Here is a 15,919-nt window from a genome sequence, read left to right on the forward strand (position 1 = left end):
TACTACAGCAGTCAAGAATCTAAGGGACTCTTCCCTTTTAAAGGAATAAATGGAGTATCCTTCATAGTCTTAAAAAATCTGAAATGCAGTACTTGGGTGCAATCTCAAAAACTGCAGAATGATCTCTATTCGTTTCCAAGGCAAACCATTCAGTATCACAGTAATCCAAGTCTATGCCCCAACCACTAATGCCAAAGAAATTGAATGGGTCTATGAAGACCTACAAGACTTCCTAAAACTAACACACACACAAAAGAAAATTATGTCATTTTCATCATAGGGGACTGGGATGCAATACTAGGAAGCCAAGAGAGATCTGGAGTAACAGGCAAGTTTGTCCTTGGAGTACAAAATGAAGCAGGGCAAAGGCTAACACAGTTTTGCCAAGAGATTGCACTGGTCATAGCAAACGCCCTTTTCCAACAACAGAAGAGAAGACTCTACACATCAACATCACCAGATGGTCAATACTGAAATCAGATTGATTATATTTTTTCAGCCAAAGATGGAGAAGCTCTATAAATTCAACAAAAACAAGACGGAGAGCTTACTGTGGCTCATGAACACCTTATTGCCAAATTCAGACTTAAATTGAAGAAAGTGGGGAAAACCACTAGACCATTCAGGTATGATCTAAATCAAATCACTTATGACAATTCAGTGGAGGTGAGAATTAGATTCATGGGATTTGATCTGATAGAGTGCCTAAAGAACTAAGGACGGAGGTTCGTGACATTGTACAGGAGGCAGTGATCAAGACCATCCCAAAGAAGAAGAAAGGCGAAGGTTGTCTGAGCCTGACAAACAGCTATGAAAAGAAGAGAAGCAAAAGGCAAAGGAGAAAAGGAAAAATATACCCATTTGAATGCAGAGTTCCAACGAATAGCAAGGAGAGATAAGAAAGCCTTCCTCAGTGATCAATGCAAAGAAATAGAGGAAAACAACAGAATGGGAAAGACTAGAGATCTCTTCAAGAAAATTAGAGATAACAAGGGAACTTTTCATGCAAATATAGGCTCAATAAAGCACAGAAATGGTGTGCACCTAACAGAAGCATAGGGTATTAAGAAGAGGTGGCAAGAATACACAGAACAACTGTACAAAAAAGATCTTCAAGACCCAGATAATCACGATGGTGTGATTACTCACCTAGAGCAAGACATCCTGGAATGTAAAATCAAGTGGGCCTTAGGAAGGATCCCTATGAAAAAGCTAGTGGAAGTGATGTAACTCCAGTCAAGCTATATCAAATCCTAAAATATGATTCTGTGAAAGTGCTACACTCAATATGCCAGCAAATTTGGAAAACTCAAAAGTGGCCACAGGACTGGAAAAGGTCAGTTTTCATTCCAATCCCAAAGAAAGGCAATGCCAAAGAATGCTCAAACTATTGCACACTTGCACTCATCTAACACGCTACTAAAATAATGCTCAAAATTCTCCAAGCCAGGCTTCAACAGTTCATGAAATATGAAATTCTAGACATTCTAGCTGTATTTAGAAAAGGCAGAGGAACCAGAGATAAATTTGCCAATGTTCTGATGGATCATAGAAAAACAATAGAGTTCCAGAAAAACATCTTCTTTAGTGACTATGCCAAAGTCTTAGACTGTGTGGATCACAAAAAACTGTGTAAAATTCTTCAAGCAATGGGAATACCAGACCACCTTGCCTGCCTCCTGAGAACTCTGTATGCAGGTCAAGAAGCAACAGTTAGAACTGGGAATGGAACATTGGACTGGTTCCAAACTGGGAAAGGAGCAATTCAAAGATGCATATTGTCACCCTGTTTAGTTAACTTATACACAGAGTACATCATGTGAAATGCTGGTCTGAATGAAGCACAAGATGGAATCAAGATTTCTGGAAGAATAACCTCAGATATGCAGATGACACCACCCTTATGGCAGAAAACGAAGAGGAACTAAACAGCCTGTTTATTTAGGATCCAAAATCACTGCAGATAGTGACTGAAGCCATGAAATGAAAAGGCGCTTTTCCTTGGAAGCAAAGCTATGCCCAATCTAGACAGGATGTTAAAAAGGAGAGACATTACTTTGCCGAAAAAGGTCCATCTATTCAAAGCTATGGGTTTTCCAGCAGTCATGTATGGATGTGAGAGTATATATATCTATATAAAGATAACTGAGTGCTGAATAATTGAGTTTTGAACTGTGATGTTGGAGAAGATGCTTAAGAGTCCCTTGAACTGCAAGGAGATCAAACTAGTCAATCCTAAAGGAAATCAGTCCTGAATATTCATTGAAATTACTGATGCTGAAGCTGATGCTCCAATACTCTGGCCACCTGATGCTAAAATCCGACTCATTTGAAAGGACCGTGATGCTGGGGATGATTGAAGGCAGGAGAAGTGGAAGAGAGAGGATGAGATGGTGGGATGGCATCACCAACTCGATGGACATGAGTTTGAGCAAGCTCCAAGAGTTGGTGATGGACAGGGGAGCCTGGTATGCTGCATTCCAGGTGGTCACAAAGAGTGGGACATGATTGAGGGACTGAACAGAAATGAATAATGAGTGATATTGTGAATCTTTTCATCTGGCATTTAGCCATTTGTATGGTTTATTTGGCAAAAAGTCTATTTAGATTTTCTACTCATTTTTGATTGAGTTTCTTACTTTTTTTAAATTGAAGTGCAAGAGCTGTTTGTAAATTTTGGAAATTAATCCCTTGTTGATCACTTTTTAAAAATTTATCTATTTTAATTGGAAGCTAATTACTTTACATTATTGTATTGATTTTGCCATACATTGACATGAATCTGCCCCGGGTGTACATTTGTTCCCCATCTTCTCCCATTCTGAAAGTTGTCTTTTCATCTTGTTTATGGATTTCTTTACTGTGCAAAAGCTCTTAAATTTAATTAAGTCCAATTTGCTTATTTTTTCCTATTTTTATTACTCTAGGAAGTGGGTTCAAAAAGAGCTTGCTGTGATTTATGTCAAAGAGTTTTCTGCCTATGTTTTCCTCCAAGAGTTTTATAGTGTCTGGCCTTACAGTTAGATTGTTAATCCATTTTGAGTTTATTCTGTGTATGTCTTAGGATGTGTCCTAATTTCCATGGAGCTCTCCAGTTTACCAGAACCACTTATTGGATAGACTGTCTTTTCTCCATATTATATTTTTGCCTCCTTTGTCATGTATCAGGCAATTTTGGGGTCTGAGTGTTCTCTGGGCTTTCTATCCTGTTTCACAGATACATTTCTGTTTTTGTGCAAGTCCCATACTGTCTTGATTACTATAGATTTATAATAGAGTCTAAAATCAAGAAGTCTTATTCCTCTAATTCTGTTTTTCTTCTCAAGGTTTCTTTGGCTATTTAGGTTCTTTTGTGTCTCCAAATGAATTTTAAGTTTTCTTTGTTCTAATTCAGTGAAAAAATGCCATTGGTAGTTTGACAGGGATTGCATTAAATCTATAGATTGCTTTGGGTACTATAGTCATTTTCAAAATATTGATTCTTCTAATCCAAGAACACGGTATATCTCTCCATCTGTTTCTGTCATTTATAATTTCTTTCATTACTATCTTATACTTTTCTGAGTTCATGTTTTTTGCCTTCTTAGGTAAATTTATTCCTAGGTATTTTACTCTTTTTATTGCTGTGGTAAATGGGATTGTTTCCTTGATTTCTCTTTCTTATCTTTCATTGTTAGTGTATGGAAATGCAGAAGATAGTGAATTAACTTTGAATCCTGCAAGTTTACCAAATGCAATGATTAGTTCTAATGTTTCTGGTGGTAAGTTTGGAATTTTCAATGTACAGTATCATGTCACCTACAAACAGTAACAATTTTACATCCTCTTTTCTGATTTGGAATCCCTTTTTTTTTTTTTTCTACTCTGATTTTCATGTTAAGACTTCAAAAACTATATTGAATAATAGTTGCAAGAATGCACATTTTTGTCTTATTCCTGATTCTACAGTAAATGCTTAAATTATTTTTTCACCATCGAGAATAATGTTTGCTGTGCATTTGCTGTATATGGTCTCTATTGTGTTGAGAAAGGTTTTCTCTATGCCCATTCTCTGGAGAGTTTTTATCATAAATGGGTGTTGAATTTTATCAAATGCTATTTTTGGATCTATTGAGGTGATCATATTGTTTCATTCTTTAGTATGTTAATGTGGTATATCACATTGATTGATTTATATGTATTGTAGAATTTTTCATCATTGGGGTAAACCCCATTTGATTCTTTTTTTTTTTTATTACTAGGCAAAGAATTTTATTTATCTTTGTCTCAAACTTTATTCTTAGGTTTCTTCAGCTTCATTAACTGCAAAGAATAAATTGTATATAAGCAAAAACTGAAAAGAGCTGCAGTGTCCAGGGGCTTAGGCTTAAAAATATTAGAGATCTAGATTTTATCAGATCCATAAACAAAATTTTAAAAAGCAGTCATAATATAAAATAGCAGCTCCCAGTAACTTCTTCAAGATTTATCTTCTTCCGAAGTTAACTCAATTCAGTTTGCTTCATTCTTGGAAGCCTCACCAAAATTCTCCACAAGATCTGGAACTTCATCATCATCCTCCTCTCCAGTGGCAAGTGGCGCTTTTCCATCCACAGATTGTTTGGGCAGAGCTTCAGCCAGTCTCCTTAAACTGGTCAGACTGTCGGCACCAAGCTGGTTTAAGATGCTGGGAAGCATTTCTGTTAGTTGCTTTGTCTCAGCGTGGCCTGTAATGGTGAAAGTGTTTGCTGCCAGAGATGCCTGAACTTTAGGTTGTTAAAGTGGATCACTGTTCCTTGATTTGTGAACATATTCACCTCTTCAATACCAGAGATATTGTTTACCCCTAATTTCTTTAAAGAGAACTGAAGTTTTTTGTCATCTGCTGTGGCTGTTCTATGAACCACCTTCTTCTTTCTGCGAGCAGTTCCCTTGTTGGAGCGGAAATGGGGCCGCGTGGGGGACTAGGGTTGGCGCTCAGGTGGTCTCGGGCAGACCAGCTGAGGTTCCCATTTGATTCTCTTGATGGGTTGTTGGATTCAGTGAAAGTAACAAATAGATTCAAGGGATTAGATCTGATAGAGTACCTGGATAACTATGAACAGAGGTTCATAACATGGTACAGGAAGTAACGTGAAATGAAAGTCTCTAAGTCATGTCCATTGGAAGGACTGATGCTGAAGCTGAAACTCCAATACTTTGGCTACCTCATGCGACGAGTTGAATCACTGGAAAAGAATCTGATGCTTGGAGGGATTGGGGGTGGGAGGAGATGGGGACGACAGAGAATGAGATGGCTGGATGGCATCACCGACTTGATGAACATGAGTTTGAGTGAACTCCAGGAGTTGGTGATGGACAGGGAGGCCTGGCGTGCTGCGATTCATGGGTTTGCAAAGAGTCGGACATGACTGAGCGACTGAACTGAACTGAACTGAAGTCATGTCCGACTCTTTGTGACCTCACAGACTGTATAGTCCATGGAGTTCTCCAGGCCAGAATACTGGAGTGGGTAGCTTTTCCCCTCTCCAGGGGATCTTCCCAACACAGGAATCAAACCCAGGTCTCACACATTGCAGGCGGACTTCTTACCAGCTGAACCACAAGTGAAGCACAAGAATACTAGGTGGGTAGCCTATCCATTCCCCAGCAGATCTTCCTGACACAGGAATTGAACTAGGGTCTCCTGCATTGCAGGCGGATTCTTTACCAACTGAGCTATCAGGGAAGCACTATGGTACAGGAGGCAGATGGTACAAAACCATCCACAAGAAAAATAAATGCAAAAAGGCAAAATGGTTTTCTGAGGAGGCCTTACAAATAGCTGAGAAAACAAGAGAAGCAAAAGTCAAAGGGGAAAAGGAAAGGTATGCCCATCTGAATGCAGAGTTCCAGGAATATCAAGATGGGAATACCAGACCACCTTACCTGCCTCCTGAGAAGCCTATATGCAGGTCAAGAAGCAACACGTAGAACTGGACATGGAATAACAGACTGGTTCCAAATTGGAAAAGGAGTACATCAAGGCTGGATATTGTCACCCTGCTTATTAAACTTCTATGCAGAGTACATCATGTGAAATGCCAGGGTGGATGAAGCACAAGCTGGAATCAAGATTGCCAGGAGAAATATCAATAACCTCAGATATGCAGATGACACCACCCTTATGGTAGAAAGTGAAGAGGAACTTAAATAGCCTCTTGATGAAAGTGAAAGAGGAGAGTGAAAAAGTTGGCTTAAAACTTGACATTCAAAAAACCTGATGCAAAGAACTGACTCCTTGAAAAAGACTCTGATGCTGGGAAAGACTGGAGGCAGGAGAAGAAGGGGATGACAAAGGATGAGACGGTTGGATGGCATCGCAGACTCAATGGACATGAGTTTGAGCAAGCTCCCGGAGTTGGTGATGGACAGGGAAGCCTAGTGTGCTGCAGTCCATGGGGTCTCAAAGATTTGGACATGACTGAGTGACTGAACTGAGACTGAGGTGACATCCAGTCCCATCACTTCATGGCAAATAGATGGGGAAACAATGCTAGATTTTATTTTCTTGGGCTCCAAAATCACTGCATATGGTGACTGCAGCCATGAAATTAAGAGACACTTACTCCTTGGAAGAAAATCTATGACCAACCTAGACAGCATAATAAAAAGCAGAGACACTACTTTGCCGAAAAAGTCTGTCTAGTGAAAGCTGTGATTTTTCCAGTAGTCATGTGAGAGTGGGACCATAAAGAAAGCTGAGTACTGAAGAATTGATGCTTTTGAAATATGGTGTTGGAGAGACACTTGAGAGTCCCTTGGATTACAAGGAGATCAAACCAGTCAATCCTAAAGGAAATCAATCCTAAATATTCACTGGAAGGACTGATGCTGAAGCTCCAATACTTTGACCACCTGATGCAAAGGGTTGACTCATTAAAAAAGATTGATGGCAGGAGGAGAAGGGGATGACGATGGTTGGATGGCATCACCGACTTGATGGACATGAGTTTGAGTAAACTCCAGGAGTGGATGATGGATAGGGAAGCCTATCATGCTGCAGTCCATGGGGTCGCAAAGACTGGGACATGAATGAGTGACTGAACTGACTGAACTGGATTCTGTTTGCTAGGGTTTTGGTGAGGATTTTTGCATCTGTGTTCATCAGCAATATTGGTCTGTAACTTTCTTCTTTTGATGACATCTTCGTCTGGTTTTAATACCTGGGTGATGGTAAAACCTCATGAAATGAGTTTGGGAATGTTTCTCCCCCTGCAATTTTTTGGAATTGTTTGAGAAAGTTTGGTGCTAATTCCTCTCTTCACGTTTGATAAAATTTGTCTGTCAAGCCATCTGGTCCTGGACTTTTGTTTGTTGGAATATATTTAATCCAAATTTCATTTTCATTGATTGTGACTAGCTTGTTTGCATTTTCTATTTTTCCCTGACTAACCTGGGAAGGTTGTGCCATTCAAACAATTGTTTGTTTTTGACAGAATGTCCATATTATTGATGTTTATTTTCTGTTATCAGTCTCTTATGATCCTTTGTATTTCTGCAATATCTTCTGTAATTCCTACTTTTCACTTCTAATTTTATTGACTTGGGTCCTCTGCTTTTTTTTCTAATGCCTAAGAGTTTATAAATTTGTTTATTTTAAAGAATCAACTTTTAGTTGACTAATCTTTGCTATTGTTTTCATTTCTATTTTATTTATTTCTGCTCTGATATTTATTATTTATTTCCTTCTACTAGTTTGAGTTTTGTTTTTTCTTCCTTCTCTGGTTGCCTTCGGGGTTAGGATAGGAGGTTTATTTGAGATTTTTCTTGTTTTTTGAGGTAGGATTTTGTTTCTATAAACTTCCCTGTTAGAACAGTTTTGGCTGCATCTCATAGGTTTTGGGCCATTGTGTTTTTGTTGTCATTTGTTTCAGACATTTTTAAATTTCATCTTGATTTCTTCAGTGATCCTTTGGTTATTTAGTAGCATATTGTTTAAGCTTCATGTGTTTGTGTTTTTTACAACTGTTTTCTCTGTAATTGATTTCTAATCTCATAGCATTGTAGTTAGAAAAGATGTTTGATATAATCTCAGTTTTTAAAAAATTTTCCAAGCATTGATAAGAAACCCAAGATGTAATGGAGCATGAATGTTTCATCTGTACTTGAGAAAAAAGTGTATTCTGCTGTTTTGGAATGGATTGTCCTATCAATTAGGATGGTTTGGTCAAATGTATCATTAAGGCTTGTGTTTCCTTATTAATTTTCTGACTGGATGATCTACCCATTTGGGTAAGTGGGGTGTTAAAGTCCCCTGTTATGTTTTTGTACTATCTACTTCCCCTTTTATAGCTGTTAGCATTTGGCTTATGTGTTGAGATACTCCTACAATTGGTGCATAAATATTTATAATTGTTATATCTGCCTCTTGGATTTATCCCTTAATCATTATGTAATGCCTTCTTTATCTCTCATAATAGACTTTATTTTAAAGACTATTTTATCTGCGGTGAGTATTGTTATTCCAGCCTTCTTTTGATTCCCATTTGCATGGGATATTCCTTTTTTTTTTTTTTTAATTTATTTGTTTTAATTGGAGGCTAATTGCTTTACATTATTGTATTGGTTTTACCACACATTGACATGAATCTGCCCCGGGTGTACATATGTTCCCCATTTTGAACCCCCCTCCCACCTCCCTCCCCATCCCATCCCTCTGGTTCATCCCAGTACACCAGCCCTGAGCATCTTGTGTCATGCATCGAACTTGGACTGGTGATTCGTTTCACATTTGATAATATACATGTTTCAATGCCATTCTCCCAAATCATCCCACCCTCACTTTCAGTCTGCATATGTCACTAGGTCTGAATATAGGTCTTGTAGATAGTATATGTATAGGTCTTATTTTTATATCCATTTAGCCAATCAGCATCGTTTGGTTGGAGCAAGTAATCCATTTACTTAAGATAATTATTGATATGCAATATTGTATTGCACTTTCTTCATTATTTTAGGTTTGTTTCCATATGTCTGTGTGTTTGTGTGTGTGTGTGTGTGTGTGTGTGTATTTCCTCACTAAGGAAGTCCCTGTAACTTTTGTTGTAAAACAGTTTGGTGGTGGTTTAGTCACTAAGTTATGTCCAACTCTTGAAACCCCATTGACTATAGCCTGTCAGGATCCTCTGTCCATGGGATTCTCCAGGCAAAAATACTGGGGTGGCTTGCCATTTCCTTCTCCAGGGAATCTTCCCATCCCAGGAACTGAACCCAGGTCTCCTGCATTGTGGTTAGATTCTTTATTGACTGAGCTTTGAGGGATGGCGGTGCTGAATTCTTTTAGCTTTACTTGTCTGTAAAGTTTTGATTTCTCCATTGGATCTAAATGAGATCTTTGCTGGTTAAAGTAATCTTTGTTGTAGATTTTTCCTTTTCATCATTTTAAATATATCCTGCCACTCCCTCAGGCCTGCAGAGTTTCTCTGAAAAAATCTGCTAATAAACTTAAGGAAATTCCCTTGTATGATATTTGTTGCTTTTCCCTTGCTTATTTTAAGTGTGTATTTATGTTAGTTTGAGTAATATGTGTTTAAGCATGATTCTCCTTAGGTTTATCTTGTATGGGGTTCTGTGCTTCCTGAATTTGGTTGACTATTTCCTTTCCTATGTTACATTTTCAAGTATTGTTGTTCAGTTGCTAAGTTGTGTCCAAATCTAAGACCCCGTGAACTGCAGTAGGTCAGGCTTCCCTGTCCTTCACTATCTCCCACAGTTTACACAAACTCATGTCCATTGAGTCAGTGCCTTTTCTGTCAGCCCCTTCTCTTCCTGCTGTCAATCTTTCCCAGCATCAGGGTCTTTTTTCTATGAATACTCAAGTGGCCAAAGTATTGGAACTTTAGCTTCAGCCAATGAAAAATTTTCAAGTGTAATCTCTTTAGATATTTTCTCAGACCCTTTATCTTTCTATTATCTTCCTGGGACCCCTATAATTCAAATATTGCTGTGTTTAATATTGTCCAGAGGTGTCTGAAACTGTCCTCACTTCTTTCATTCTTTTTCTCTTTATTCTTTTTAAAGGCAATTATTTCAACATTATTTTATTGTCCACTCACTTATCTATTCCACTGCCTCTGTTAATCTGCTATTTTTCCTCCTAGTGTATTTTTCATTTCAGTTATTGTGTTTGAAATTACTGTTTGTCTGTTCTTTAGTTCTTCTAGGTCCTTGTTAAAAGTTTTTTATATCTTCTCTATCCCTGACTCTATTCTGTTTCTGAGATCTTATATCAATTTTATTCTTTGAATTTTTCTTTGAAATGATTATATCACCTTATTGATTCCATGATTTTATTGAGTCGTTTGTTCATTTTATTTATTTTTAAGTTACAATTTCTTTTTATTTAAAAAGATGCTAATGATTCTTTAACATAAGTATATATATTTTTTTTTTCACTAAACTCTATTTGGATATAGGTTTCCTTGGCTAAAACAATATTTGTCAAGCAATGGAAAATATTTAATGACACACAAACTGTTTCCAAAAGTGGAAAAATAGGTTATAAAACACTAATTTATTTATTTATTTTTTTTGCTTACCTGTGCCAGATATTTGACAGAATTATTTCTTATGGTCTCTCCCTCCTGGCTGTTGTCTTGGCTTGCTGTTTTCTTTTTCATTATTGAAAGTGAAAGTGTTAGTGTTAGTGTCAGTCATGTCTGACTCTGAGACCACATGGACTGTAGCCAGCCAGGCTCCTCTGTCCATGGAATTCTCCAGACAAGAATAGAGGGGTGGGTAGTCATTCTCTACTCCAGGGGTCTTCCCAACATAGGGATTGAACCTGGGTCTCCCGCACTACAAGCAAATTTTTTATCATTTGAGCCACCTGGGATTATTATTTGTTGCTATTATTTTTATTATTACTTTTTTTTTAATTAGGTGTATGTGTGTGTATGTTGACTCTTTGACTGGCTTCATTCTAAGCGTAGACAAGTGCCCTCTCAAGTTTTCCAAATCCCATGTAACAATAGGCCTAGAGTTTAATAAAATGTTATGGAAGGGTTGGAGGAAAACAAACATGGAAATATAAAGCAAAGAAAATGGGACAAATCTACATTGCTAAATATTCTATATTATTGTATGTGCAGTACACCAAGGCCAAGAACTGTGCTTTAAAGCAGACCATTCACCACTGGTTGTTTGTTTTCTCAGCTGTGTCCTGCTGCAACATTGCAAAAACTTCTCTATTTCTCATTATGTAAGATAAGAAAGTGCTGCCTTCATAATGGGATTCCCTGGTGGCTCAAAGGTTAAAGAGTCTGCATGCAACGTGGGAGACCTGAGTTCGATCCCTGGGTCAGGAAGATCCCCTGGAGAAGAAAATGGCAAACCACTCCAGTATTCTTGCCTGGAAAACCCCATAGATGGAGAGCCTTCATAATAATCTCTACAAAAGTCCAATTGTACCTTTAAAGAACAGGTTACTTAATATTTCCTTTGAAAATCATCTACACCTTATTTCTAAGATATAGGAAAGCGGTCAGCCTTATATCTTCATGGCTAATCTCCCCTAGAATGAGAGGAGAGTATGGACTTGTTATTGTCCCAAATACCAAGTCCATCTTGCAACTTAAGAAGAAAGAGTTAGGGGCTCCCCTAATGATTGTTTTCTGTTCTCTGCAGTGTTTAATCTTCATAGTCCACATTTGGCAACAGGAAAAGAAATTGACAGCATAAAAGACAGCATATTTTTAATATTAAATTAATGTTTCGTATTTTCTTCAAACCCCTGATAATAAAAATAGTAATAAGAAGAACAAAATTACAACCATGATTACAATGGAATCACATAAATACAAGTGAAAAAAATCTAAATGAAAGATTTTCAGTGATACTTGGATAGATGTCAGTTTTAACAAAATATAATATTTAGTGAAACTGCTATTTTATTAGTTATTTTTATTATAGAAATATATTCTGCAAAGAAGTGAAGACATAAGCTATGACACCATCTGATGGGAATCTCAACTGAGTAAATGTATTTTATTTGCAAATAAAGATAAAACCCAAATCCATGTGTTAGCATTTGATTTTCTAGTCATTTTTTTTTCTACAATTTTGTCTTAAATATGAAGGGACAGTGTTATGAGACTGCTAATGTGACGACTTTTTTCTTAGCTCATTAGGTTAGATATGGAGCAGATGATCTAATATATTGCCAGCTAATTTTTAGCTAGTATATTTGAGATTTTATTAAATTTTGATATGTGGCACATTTTGAGGCCATAAACTCATATAAACAAAATTTTTTATAGTTTCAAATTTCTATTTTTTTAAATACAGCAGAGTAGTCCCATAATAATTATTAATAAATTATTGTATTAATCTTATTCATATCTCCTCAGTTTCTCTGACTGTCAGTATATGTATTTCGTTTTCTTGGTCACTATTCATGATTCAAATTTATTAACTAAAATACATAGTTTATTTTCCTTAATGTGTAAATTTTATTTGTGACTTGCTTTGTAGAGGGATTAAAAATATTTAGCACATCCTACTGGCTTCTCTGGTGGCTCAGATGGTAAGAAATCTGTCTACAATTCAGGATACCCAGATTTGATCCCTGGGTTGGGAAGATCTGATGGAAAAGGAAATGGAAACCTACTCCAAGTATTCTTGCCTGGAGAATTCCATGGACAGGGGACCAAGATGGGCTACAATCCATGAGGTCTCAAAGAGTCAGATATGATTGAGTGACTAACACTTTCACTGGCTACTTAGCATAACCTTTGGAAAACTTGGCAGAAGTGGATTTTCATATTGGTTTCTTAGAATTATTGTCACTCACAACCACAGAGGAATCTACAACACCCCTTGGGAAACATTCCTTTACTTTCAAATATTATTTTAAATTTTAAAAGATTATAAAACTTTAATTAATAGCAGGTTTATAAAGTAAAGAATTTGCTCAAAGTTTGTGCTTTTGAATCTTAAAAAAATCTTAATTTGCTTTCTAAAGAATTATATAATTTAATTTGGGGTCTTTGTCCATGGAGGCAAGCAATGAAAAGTTTTGTTATTCCTGTTTTACAAACTGAACAACAGAGAATGAGAATTTGGTTCACTAATATGAGATGATTTGGTAGGTAATAAGACCTTTGATTTTTATGTTTGATCTTTATTTGCCTTGCTTCTTGTCTGGTATTCAGTTCAGTTCAGTCGCTCAGTCGTGTCCAACTCTTTGCAACCCCACGAATCGCAGCCTCCCTGTCCATCACATAAACTCATGTCCATCGAGTCGATGATGCGATCCAGCCATCTCATTCTCTATCATCCCCTTCTCCTCCTGCCCCCAATCCCTCCCAGCATCAGAGTCTTTTCCAATGAATCAACTCTTCACATGAGGTGGCCAAAGTATTAGAGTTTCAGCTGATCTCCTTTAGGATGGACTGATTGAATCTCCTTGCAGTCCAAGGGACTCTCAAGAGTCTTCTCCAACACCACAGTTCAAAAGCATCAATCCTTCGGCATTCAGCTTTCTGTGTAATTGTTCGGCAGTTGGAGCATTCTTTGGCATTGCCTTTCTTTGGGATTGGAATGAAGACTGACCTTTTCCAGTCCTGTGGCCACTGCTGAGTTTTCCAAATTTGCTGGCATATTGAGTGCAGCACTTTCACAGAATCATATTTCAGGATTTGAAATAGCTCACCTGGAATTCCATCACCTCCACTCGTTTTGTGTGTATTGATGCTTTCTAAGGCCTACTTTACTTCACATTCCAAGATATCTCACACATACAAATACAACACACACACACACATAAGTATTGTATATTAGCAATATTGTATGAGGAAAGTAATAAAAGGGAGAAATTTAATTCTCAGAGTATACTATGAAAGAATAGGTTCTAAACTAAGTGATTTTCATTGTATTTCATTTATTCAGATAACCTATTTCTTTTTTAATCTCCATTTCAAGAACAGAAAGGTTCCTCTATCCTTAAGTTATTCTTCTCTCTGTCCAGAAAGATCTCCAAATATTTAGAGTTTAGAAAGATTCTAACTAAAATCCTAAGTGGTTATTGTAGTTTTCTTTCTTTTTTTTTAATTTTAATTGGAGGCTAATTGCATTATTGTATAGGTTTTCTTAAAAACTTTTCAGAATTAAGAAATTTCTTTATTGTACAATAAGTGGAATGATTTGAAGTTTAGTGGAGATACATAAATAAGATTACACATTATGAACAGAAGAGAACTGAAGGATTCAATGCATTTAAAATCCTTTGCAACAAAACTGCAATTCTTATCTTCTTGAATTTTATGTTCTCTTATTTTTCTTATTGCTATTTGATTGCCTTCTTTTAATTCGATAATACAAGTAAACACAAAATAAGGCATGTAGTTTACCCTAACAATTCAGTTGCACTCTTGTAAAACACTACATTTTAGGCACCAGTTTTGTGGACTGTTATAAAATGCAATAATTAGTAAGAAAACCATTTGATTTATTTTTTCTCATAATGATTTCTTGCATCTGAATTTGGTCCGTATGTAAACACTGTAGTCCTCCTGGCTGATCTTACTATGTGTTGTACTGTGCTGTTCTGTGCTTAGTCGTTCAGTCGTGTTCAACTTTTTGTGACCCCATGGACTGTAGCCTGCCAGGCTCCTCTGTCTGTGGGTATTCTCCAGGCAAGAATACTGGAGTGGGTTGTCATGCTTTCCTCCAGGGGATCTTCCCAACGCAGGGATAGAATCCAGGTCTCCTGCATTGCAGGAGGTTTCTTTACCAGCTGAGCTACCTGGGGAAATCTAGGGTAGAGTGTTTGTTAACAGTATGCAATTCAGTCATTACATGCCCACATAAGACTGACACTGAGGGATTCAGTCATAATTCACAGTAATCTGGATTTAGAATAGATATACACCTTGTATCAATGCTATCATCATTTCCTCATTGTTGTCTGCACAATATTGTCTAAAAAGCTATTTTACTTTTAGATTATTTAAAACACATTACTTTTCTTTCCTTTAGTCAAACTCTTACCTCCCTCCTAACTGACATATTGACATTTCATAGGCAAACCAGTACTTGAAGCTAATAATGTAACATTCTTATGGAAAACATTTTTCATAATTTCAAAGATATTTGGACTTTTTCACATTCTAAAAACAGAATTATTTTTGCCTAGACTGGTCAAATATTAAATACTATTAAATATTATATTTGATGCTTCTTTCTAGAAGTTATAATCATTTGAAAATACACCTTATATGGAAATAATATAGACGACTTTATCCTATTATATACATCGTCATTGTTAAACAATATGCTTTACAATAATTATAGCAGTAAAGCAAAATAATAATGATGCTTGATTGCCTTTTTTGTAAATTAATTTATTTTAATTGGAGGCTAATTATTTTACAATATTGTAGTGGTTTTTGCCATACATTGACATGAATCAGCCATGGATGTACATCTGTCCCCCATCCTGAACCCCCCTCCCACCTCCCTCCCCATCTCATCCCTCAGGGTCATCCCAGTACACCAGCCCTGAGCACCATGTTTCATGCACTGAACCCGGACTGCCAATTTATTTCACAAATGTAATATACATGTTTCAATGCTATTATCTCAAATCATCCTACCCTAACCTTCTCCCACAGAATCCAAAAGTCTGTTCTTTACATCTGTGTCTCTTTCACTGTCTCACATATAGGGTCATTGTTACTATCTTTCTAAATTCCACATATATAAGCATTAATATACTATACTGGTGTTTTTCTTTCTGACTTACTTCGCTCTGTATAATAGGCTCCGGTTTCATCCACCTCATTAGAACTGATTCAAATGCATTCTTTTTAATTGCTGAGTAATATTCCATTGTGTATGTGTACCACAGCTTTCTTATACATTTGTCTACCGATGGACATCTAGCTTGCTTCCATGAACT

General features: G+C 36.8%; 1 pseudogene; it reads right to left on the reverse strand.

Annotated features, from left to right (window-relative positions):
• Window positions 1-4,246: 4,246 nt before the first annotated feature.
• Window positions 4,247-4,929, reverse strand: LOC129542861 (transcription factor BTF3 pseudogene; annotated as a pseudogene).
• Between the last annotated feature and the right edge of the window lie 10,990 nt (window positions 4,930-15,919).

This window comes from Moschus berezovskii, chromosome 19 (assembly GCF_049115385.1).
Source record: "Moschus berezovskii isolate FMDL1 chromosome 19, NW_MosBer_1.0, whole genome shotgun sequence".
Taxonomy (NCBI): Eukaryota; Metazoa; Chordata; class Mammalia; order Artiodactyla; family Moschidae; genus Moschus; species Moschus berezovskii.